The sequence below is a fragment of the Eschrichtius robustus genome, chromosome 12, assembly GCF_028021215.1.
Source record: "Eschrichtius robustus isolate mEscRob2 chromosome 12, mEscRob2.pri, whole genome shotgun sequence".
In the NCBI taxonomy this organism is placed as follows: domain Eukaryota; kingdom Metazoa; phylum Chordata; class Mammalia; order Artiodactyla; family Eschrichtiidae; genus Eschrichtius; species Eschrichtius robustus.
In genome coordinates this window covers 76,880,348-76,889,547 of record NC_090835.1, presented here as the reverse complement: position 1 = coordinate 76,889,547, position 9,200 = coordinate 76,880,348, and the positions used below count along the sequence as shown (strand labels likewise).

The window sequence follows — 9,200 nt, the reverse complement described above, 5'->3', positions numbered from 1 at the left end:
CGCCCTTTCTCCTCAAGATAATAGAAATACCCCAGGAGGGGTTCCTTTTCTCCTGGGCCAGCTAGGGGAGGCTGGTGCCCTGCCATTGGCCTGGGCTGCAGTCACGGCAGGCACACCCCCTGGGCCTAGGCCAGCTCCCCCCCCACCCCACAAGGGGGAGCAGTTACATCAGCTGCTCTCTCCTGGCTCCAGCCCTCTGTGGGAGAGGCCTCTGTCTAGTCCCTGAAAGGACCCGCTCTTCCTGGAGGAGGAATGTCATCCTTGGCTAGGCCTCTTGCCTTTTGGGTCTCCCTGACCCGGCCAGGTCTTGAAACTGTGGCGGCAGCAGGGATCAGTTGGGGTGGCATGATGCCTGGATTTGAATCCTGGTTCAGCCACTTTCCAGCTGTGTGATGTTGGGTAAGTCATTTACCCTCTCTGAGCCTCAGTTTCCCCATCTGTAACTGGGATGATCATCGTGCTATATTTATAGGTTTGTTCTGGGGATTCTATGAGTTAATATTTGTAAGAGACATGTGCTTTCTCTTGCACTATGTAAGTGGTTAACTAAATACATCGCTTTCCTAAATGATGGCCAGCTAGGGACTAGGTGGATGGGTGGGTCACTGACCTGCTAACCTCTAGCTTTGTGCCTCAGCACTTACTCCTGTCCTGGCAGTTAGCTCCTACCCCACGTGGACCCAAGAAGTCTCTGACCTCTGCCCCCTTCCTCTGTGTTGAAGTCTCATCTGCACCATTTCACCCTGACCTCATCACTCCTGGGGCAGGGATGTCACAGCAGAACATGGAGCCCAAAGGGGGCTCAGGAGAAAGTCTCTCTCACCCTGACCTGTCTCCCACTGCTCTTCGAGAGGTGCCCCTGCAACAGGTCTCTCCCCGGCACCTTCTGGGTCTTGGATGTTCTGGAGGAAGGAGGTGGCAGCTTTGCCTGCTGGGCTAGAGATGTAGGTTTCGGTTTGAGGATGGAAAAGATTCACTCATGGAAACTCACCCGCCTTCCCGGGACAATGATCCTAATCCATTTCCAGATGCTTGTGCTGGGCTGAGGGCAGTAGTAGGGGGGGACTACACGCTGCTTTGCAGGGCTGGTGGAGGGATGCTCTGTCCTCCCAGGCGCCCTCCCCAGCCTCTCCCTCCTTCCCAGGCTAAGATCCCACCAGAGGGGCAGACCTCTGTCTTCCCTGGTCTCCCCTGCACCCCTCCTCCTTGAGGGCCATATGGAATCCTGGGCAGCTGTGAGCCGCAGGCCGGAGCCTCACATTGCCGGCCGCCTCTACCTGGTCCCACTGCAGCCCCTACCCCAGCCCCTTTTATTTATTTATTTATTTGTTTGTTTGTTTGTTTGTTTATTTATGGCTGTGTTGGGTCTTCGTTACTGCACGCGGGCTTTCTCTAGTTGCGGCTAGCGGGGGCTACTCTTTGTTGCGGTGCACGGGCTTCTCATCGCGGTCGCTTCTCTTGTTGCGGAGCACGAGCTCTAGGCGTGCGGGCTTCAGTAGTTGCTGCGCACCGGCTTAGTTGCTCCGTGGCATGTGGGATCTTCCTAGACCAGGGATCAAACTTGTGTCCCCTGCATTGGCAGGTGGATTCTTAACCACTGCGCCACCAGGGAAGCCCCTCAGTCCCTTTTTGATGTGCTCGCTCTGGAGCTGGAGACCGAGGCAGGGGCTGAGTCAGTTTTGTCCCTGGGCCTGGGGCCTGCCTGAAGCCTGACTTCTTGGTGATCAGAGTCCTCCAGCTCAAGTCAGAGTTCTAACTCGGTAGCAGGGACCCACTCTGTGCCCTTTTGTGCCTGGCACTGGGGGCCAGCGCTGAAAAAAGGCCCAGGTGGTCCTGGTCACCAGGGAGCTCTAACACCAGAGAATAGCCTTCAAAGAGAAGCCAAGGGCCATGAGATTCCTCCCTCCCTCCTACAAATGTTTACTGAGTCCTCCATTGGAGCAGGCCTTGCTAGGCCCTGGCCATCAATGAAGGCTTACCCTGCTCTGAGGTTCAGAGGGAACCTCACTGCAGGACCCACACAGTGCTTTCTTTCCTTTGCGTTCTGCAGCTCTGCTCACTGGGGGTCCCCTCAGTCCTGAGTCTCCACCATCAGACTGTGGGCTCCCTGAGGGTGGTGCCTGAGGTGTCTCCCTCTCACAGGGTCTTCTGCATTCATTCAGTCCCTCAGGGCAGCCCTGCTAGGTGCCGGGCTCTTGTGAATTGGCCAGCCATGCAGATGCTGTCTAAACTGATTCCCAGTGGATGAGAAGAAGCTGGTTCTGGGACGGGGGTTCCAGGCAGACGGAGCAGCACAGGCAAAGCCAGGGCTGAGGTAGGCAGGGAGGAAGCAGAGACTGCCCTGGAGCCAAGGAGAAAGGAAGCTTAGAGAGGGTTGGAGATTTCACCGCTGTGACAGGAGAGAAAACCCAAGAGAGTGTCAAGTATCAGTTGCCCAAAGGAAGGCAAGAATTCAAAATTTTGCGGAATCCCTGACTCATCTCACTGGGGGTGGAGGGAGATGGGAGAAGGCTGGGCTTCTAGGATGACTGTTAGCCCCTTCCTCACAGACTCCTCCCCCTGCCCGTCCTGTGGGGAATGTGCCCTGGGGCCCTAGCTGTCATCAAGCGCTCCCTGTTGTCTAATCACAGCCTCTCCTGCTGCATCCTTGCGTGTCCTTGGTGGACATGCACCACAGTTGGGGCTGGCAGTCTCTCCTCCCCGTCCCCCCAGGCCCTGGTAGAGGCCCTCCCCATCCCTTTCGCACCCCAGGTACTGTCCTGGGCCACCGGGGCTGGGTCCAGGGCCTGGGGTTAGTTCCTGGGAAGCAGCTTCATCCTGTGCCCCGGACCAAGCTTCCACCTTGATCTCTAGGATCGATTGAGGTCTTAGATCACACCGAGAGGGCTGGAGGGGCCAGGGAAGCTCATGCTCTGTTCCTGTCTCTTTCTTACCTTGGTTCCTTTTTCTTTTTTTTTTAAATTGGAGTAAAATTGCTTTACAATGTTGTGTTAGTCTCTGCTGTACAATGAAGTGAATCAGCTATATTCATACCTATATCCCCTCCCTCTTAGACCTCCCTCCCCACTTCCCCCTCATCTAGGTCATCACAGAGCACTGAGCTGAGCTCCCTGTGCTATATGGCAGGTTCCCACTATCTATTTTACACATGGTAGTGTATTTATGTCAAAGCTAATCTCCCAATTCATCCCACCCTCCCCTTCCCCCACTGTGTCCACCTTACCTTGGTTTTTTTTTTTTTTAAAATTTTTATTTATTTGTTTATTTATTTATGGCTGTGTTGGGTCTTCGTTTCTGTGCGAGGGCTTTCTCTAGTTGCGGCAAGCGGGGGCCACTCTTCATCGCGGTGCGCGGGCCTCTCACTATCGCGGCCTCTCTTGTTGCGGAGCACAGGCTCCAGACGCGCAGGCTCAGTAATTGTGGCTCACGGGCCCAGTTGCTCCGCAGCATGTGGGATCCTCCCAGACCAGGGCTCGAACCCGTGTCCCCTGCATTGGCAGGCGGATTCTCAACCACTGCGCCACCAGGGAAGCCCCCTTACCTTGGTTTTTTATCTTTATCTTTTTTCCTATCTCTGTCTCTTTCTCCCCCACCCCCGACCTGTCTTTCCTTGGTCCTGTCTCTGCCTTCCTCCTTCCTGGTCTCCTTTTGTCTCTGCCCCCTCCCTCCCTCAAGGCTGCAGTCTCTGTCCCCTTGGTCCCTCTTTCTGACGGTCCCCTGGCAGCGCTGGTGGACACGCTGGAGGAGAAGCTGGAATTATGGGACTGCGGACACAACTGTGCCCAGCAGTGTGCAGGGGACCTGACAAGGGGCACCATGCACGGCCACCCTCTTCCTTGCCAAGGTCAGAGGCGATTCAGAGGACAGGGTCTCAGATCAGCAGGTTCCCATACCAGGCCCACTGGAGGAGTTCATAATAAAGGGCCGGGCACTGAAGCCCTGAGTGCTTTGACTTTCTAGAAGAAAAGCAATATGGTTGCTTCTTTAAGAGGGAAACCCTGCCTACCCAGTTCAGGGAAGGAAGAAGGTATAGTAGTTGGACTTTAAGCCTCTCCAACAAAGGTTTCACCTCCAAACTGCTGGTGGGATTGGGGACACTGTTTTGTCATGGAGAGGGGATGGGTTAGGGGCAGGAAACAAAAGAGGAAGGTGACCAGCCTCTTCTCTGCCAGTCAGCAGCTCCCCGGGGCCTCGGAGCTGGGCTGGGTGTGCCCAGGGCCTCTTTCTGGGCATCTGAAGGAGACATGAGATGGAGAGCTCTGAGTTTGTAGAGGAAATTAAGCTCTTGGAGAAGAGACAAACCAAGACGATGGGAACAGATTTCTAGAGGGTTCTGAGTGTTGTGGAGGGCTGGGAGAGCACTGCGGGGATGGGGGCAGTTTTCTCCTGATGTCAGGTGACGCATTTTAGGGGAAGCACGGAGCAATGTTGGCATGATGCTTGGTGCCCTGGGAGGGCTGATGGGCCTGGGCCCTCACAGGAGGTCTGCGCAGACTGAGGGTGGACAAACGTTGTGGACCCTGCAGTCTGCATCTTGAAGGAGAGGAGGTAGAACTTTCCTGGTGACAGGCCAGTGTGGTGACTGAGGGGCCGCGGGAGAGAAAACGAGACCCCCATGCCGCATGGCTGAAGGGGGGAGACAGCCCAACCTCCACTGGAGCCCCGCAGGGCCATGTCCCAATCCCTTTCCAAGGTCCTTCCTCTCACGCCTCTGTCTCTGTTGTTCTCTCTCCCACCCCTGCCCCGTTTCTGTCTCTGACCCTTTCTTCTTCCTCTTGTCCTCCTGTCTCTCTCAGGCCCTGCCTCTCCTGTCAGGCCCTCCTGTCTCTCTCTGTGTCTGTTTCTCTCTGGGCCTCTGTGCTGCCTGGTACCAGGAGAACCCCCTTTTTCCATTTCCATTTCCTCCCCGTGGGCACTGGGTGACCCCTGCCTGTGTGTGTGTGTGTGTGTGTGTGTGTGTGTGTGTGTGTGTGCGCGCGCGCGCGCGCGCGCGAAGGGGCTGCTGGCTGAGTCAGGTGGGGCAGGCTGTAGAGCGTGGGGCGTGAGGGCTGGCACGGGGGCTGCTGTCCCTCTGGGTGGTGGGCAGAGGCAGGCTTTCTAGGCTGAGGCAGCCCTCGCTGCCCCTCCGCAGGCCCACACTCATTCTCGGAAAGTCACAAGAGCCCGCCACACCATGGCCAGTGTACACAGAGCACGTTGTGCCACTCCCTAGGTCTCTGCCCCGCCCCTGCCGGCTTCAACGCCAGGTCCCAGTGGCAAGCTGGCAGCCTCACTCTCTGAGGCTGGGACTGCTCACCTGGCTGGGTGGCGGCTCCTTCCACTGCTTATCTGATGTCTCCCCTCAGGAGGCAGGGGCAAGAGCCACTCTGGGGCAGGGACAGGCATGCTGAGCCTTAGGCATGGCACTCACGCCCCTCCCTGCCAGCTGCCCACCCGGCATACCTTGCCCCGTTCTAGGAGCTGGCCATCCTGGTCTGCCCTCCATTCCCACCCCAGCCTGGTTTTTCCCACAGGTCTTTGAAGAAGCCAGGTATCCTGTGTGGGAAGCTCACCCTCTCTTTACTCCATTTCTCAGGCTTCGATTCCTGCCTGCAGTTCACCTCCTCTGGGAAGCCTTCTTGGATTGCCCACTTTCCATCTCAGATAGCCCATTCCTCCTGGGTGCTGCCAGATGGTTGGGCCCACAGCAGACACACTATGTGATTGATATCCAAGTCTCCTGGCTGAGTGCTGTTCCGAGGAACAGCCTGGGGCAAGGAGAAGGTGCCAGCACTGACTACCACCCCCCAGCTGCCAGCACTTTCCATGCGTTATTGACTTCATTCCCACAGCAGCCCTTTCAGGTAGCGATTATTATTGCCATTTGACAGATGAGAAAACCAAGACTCTTAGAGATTACCAACTTGCCTGAGGTCACACAGCAACACCCCTAAACTAAGACACTCTCAAAATGATGTGGGAATGACAGAGGCTTCCAGGGTCGGGGGTGGGCAGCCCCTGCCCCCACAAGGACTTGAAGTGCCTTAGCTCCTGGGCCTGTTGGGATGGAAAGTCCAGGTATTGCTACCAGCATTTGGGATGGAGGCAGGAGGATGGATGAAATGACCCTCTGAATGCTTGCCTGGGTTCAGTCCACTCCCTCTGCCCTCCCTGTGAAGACCTTCCAGCACCACCCTCAGAGGGCTCAGCCCCTGGCTCTCCTATGAGGGCAAAAACTCAGCAGCTCCTGATCCCTGCCCAGTGCCCCTCCAGGACCCCACCTCTGGCTCCCTTCCTCGGGGCTGGCCTGGGGAGGCGTGGTTCAGAGCAGCCTGCTAGTTCTCTGCTCCAGTCGGCCCCCCACCCGTCTCCCTTGCTCCCCTCCCCAGACCATCTTGGCTGGGATTCGCCCAGGATCTCCATCCAAGGTGTTTCTCCGGCTTTGGGAAGCATCTGGATTCAAGACTTCCCATCCCCGTGACCGGATACGGAGCTCATCCCTCCTCTTCCCACCCTGTCTCTGCACTTCTTTCTCTCTTCCTCCAGGGTGTGTACTATGTGCAAAGCACTGGACTTGAATGCAGAGTAAGTGGGTCCATCAATAGCCAACTAAACAAAAACATGAACTAATGTAGCAGGAGTCCACACGAGGCATTGTGGGAGCTCAGGGAGGAGCACAGAGGCAGGCGGGTGCCCTCCTGGATGAGCCTTGAAGGACAGGCAGAGAAGGGGGCTCTGTGTGCGGATCTGGTGGAGGGAAGAGCCTCCAGGCCACTCCCCAGAGGATCTTCCATCTTCCATCCAGCAGACTGTGAGCTGCTGGGCAGGGCCTGTATCCTCTGAAGCAGTGCTTCTCAGACCGCCTGGGGGAAGGATCAGTTGTTTTTCTTTAAATTCCAATTTGTCATAGACCATTAAATTATAAAATATAATACAAAGGAACTGCTAGAAAAATAAAACAAGACATACAAAGTACAAGCCCCAACATTTTATTGTTGGATACAACAGACATAAAGTCACTTCGTCAAATAGCTATCAAGAGTCTAAGTGCCTGTACTTGGTCTGCACTGCCCGGTTCCTGGCAGCCGTGGTTGAGCCTGGTGGGTGGATCGCTCCTGGAGTGTCACTGCCTTGGAGGAGGGTGTTCAGGCTGCAGGTCATGACCTGCTAGTGGGGTGGGAAATTAATTCAATAGGTTGTGACCGCATTTTCAAAACATGAAATAGAACAGAATAGGAAATACAGCGCCTTACCTGTAGTAGCGGAAGTGTGGTTTTATGAAGTGTTTATTTCAGGCAACTGCACACACGCACTTGCACACACACACGCACACACACACACGTGCTCGTCCTGGATTGCGAGGTGAGACGTCTGCCTGGGCCTGTGGCCGGGTGCCCCTCCCCACAGTGCTGTATGGACAGAAATCTGCTCTCTGACGTCACCGTCCTCGCCCAAGCCCCTTGTTTCCCTCCCTTTAGAGTCTATTTCTTTCATCTCCTTCTCTGGCCACCTCTGGGCTCTGGAGTCTTTGGTCCTTCCACTTGCCTGTTTCTTTTTTGTGGACTCCTCCCTCACCTTCCCCAGGTGCTCCTTTCCTCCTGGGCTCCCTGGAATTAGGCCCCAAATGCTGCACTGGGTCCAGGGCAACCACCAGACACAGAACAGGGGTCCCTGCTCTCAGGAAGGGAGTAGCTGTCCTAGGGAGTCAGAGCTGGTCTGGGGGGTCAGGGAATGGATTGCATAATATAAAGGAATGTGTGATAGCAACTGAACCCCGAACCCAAGCCCAGCCACAACCTGGTTCTCCCTGGAGGCCCTCGATGGGGAGAAACACATGACCCTACCCAGGGTCCCTGCTGAGCTGCCACCTCCTCTTTCAGGGCTCTGTTGATATGCCGCTCCCATTCTAGGCATAACTTACTCAACCAATTCTCTAGAAATGAACCTCTGGGTTGTTTCCAGTTTTTTTTTTTTTTTTTTTTTTTTAAGTATCTGAAGCAATTAGAAATGGTGCTGTAATGAACGTCTTTGTGCCTCTCCCTCACCACATCTGAGCTGCTGACTCCCCGAGGTCCCCTCACTTCACCTCCTGTTTCTCTCGTCTCTAACCACACATGGTCCACATTCTTCCTCAGACCCCAGCTCATGTCCTGGGGCTGAACATGAGCCACAGGTTTGGAAAATGTGATCTTCTTCCCCCTCAGGCCACACACCCTCCTTCCTCACAACGACTCATTTGCTGTCTTAAGCCAGGCTTTCTAAACACCCAGCTGTATCATAAGAACCTTTGACTGGAAGTAACAGAAAACCTGACTCAAAATGGTTTCGACTATACAGGAAGTTTTCATTTCATAAGAAAAAATGTCCTGAGGTAAGGTGGCTCCAGGGAGGTTAAGTGAGTGGCTCTACCACTTCATCAAGCATCCTGGTTCTTTCTGGTTTTCTGCTCTGCTCTCCTCAGATTTGGCTTGCTCCTTAAGTGCTATAGTTCTCCTCATGGTTGCAAGATGGCTGCTGAAGATCCAGACATCACATCCAGACATGATATGTCTGGAGGTTGAAGAGGGACAATCTCTTTCTGTGTGTCTATTTTTTAGATCAAGAAAATATTTCTCTGAAATACCCTTAGCAAAACTTATCCTCGGCTCTCATAGGCCAAGATTAGGGCACATACGCATTCCTTTAAATCCCTAACTTTGTAGGGAGAATGAGGTTGGTGAGTCCTGGGGCTGTGTGAGCCCCAGGTTGGGTTTTAAAGGAGAAAAGTGGTCTGGGGACAGAAACTGAATAGACAAGCCTGTGGCTCCTGCTCTGCAGACTTAGCTTGAAACTGATTCAATTAGAAAACATTTTTTGAAGGAATGAAATATGGTTTTGCCCTTGAGGGATTCTGTTGCAATGTGGGAGAGGAGAGAGCAGGGCCAGGGTACAGGGCCCGGGAAAGAAGGCTGAATTTGTTGAAACTGGAGACAGGAAGTGCTCTAGCCCTTCTCTCTGAGGGAAGGAGTTGATGAGGATCTCAGTTCCTGCTGGATTGGATGCAGGGGACTGACTGAGATGACCTGGAGCTGGGCTTCCCCTAGAGCTGAGGCCAACTCTCTGTCAGGGATGGGGAGACCAAGGTATAGGAGGTACAGAGGTAAAGGGGGCACTTATCCCAAGCCAGGGTCCCCTTTTTCCTGGCCCTCAGGTGGGTCCTTGTCCTTGCCCCTGAGTCACAG

The 9,200-nt window shown here is 54.7% G+C and overlaps 1 long non-coding RNA gene across 1 annotated transcript in view; it reads left to right on the top strand.

Moving 5' to 3' along the window:
* The first annotated feature begins 252 nt into the window (after nt 1–252).
* Nucleotides 253–9,200, top strand: part of LOC137773505 (uncharacterized) — a 43,164-nt gene continuing 34,216 nt past the window's right edge. The window contains exon 1 of the long non-coding RNA XR_011075691.1: nt 253–399. This is a non-coding gene — a long non-coding RNA (uncharacterized lncRNA). The remainder of the gene's footprint in view (nt 400–9,200) is intronic.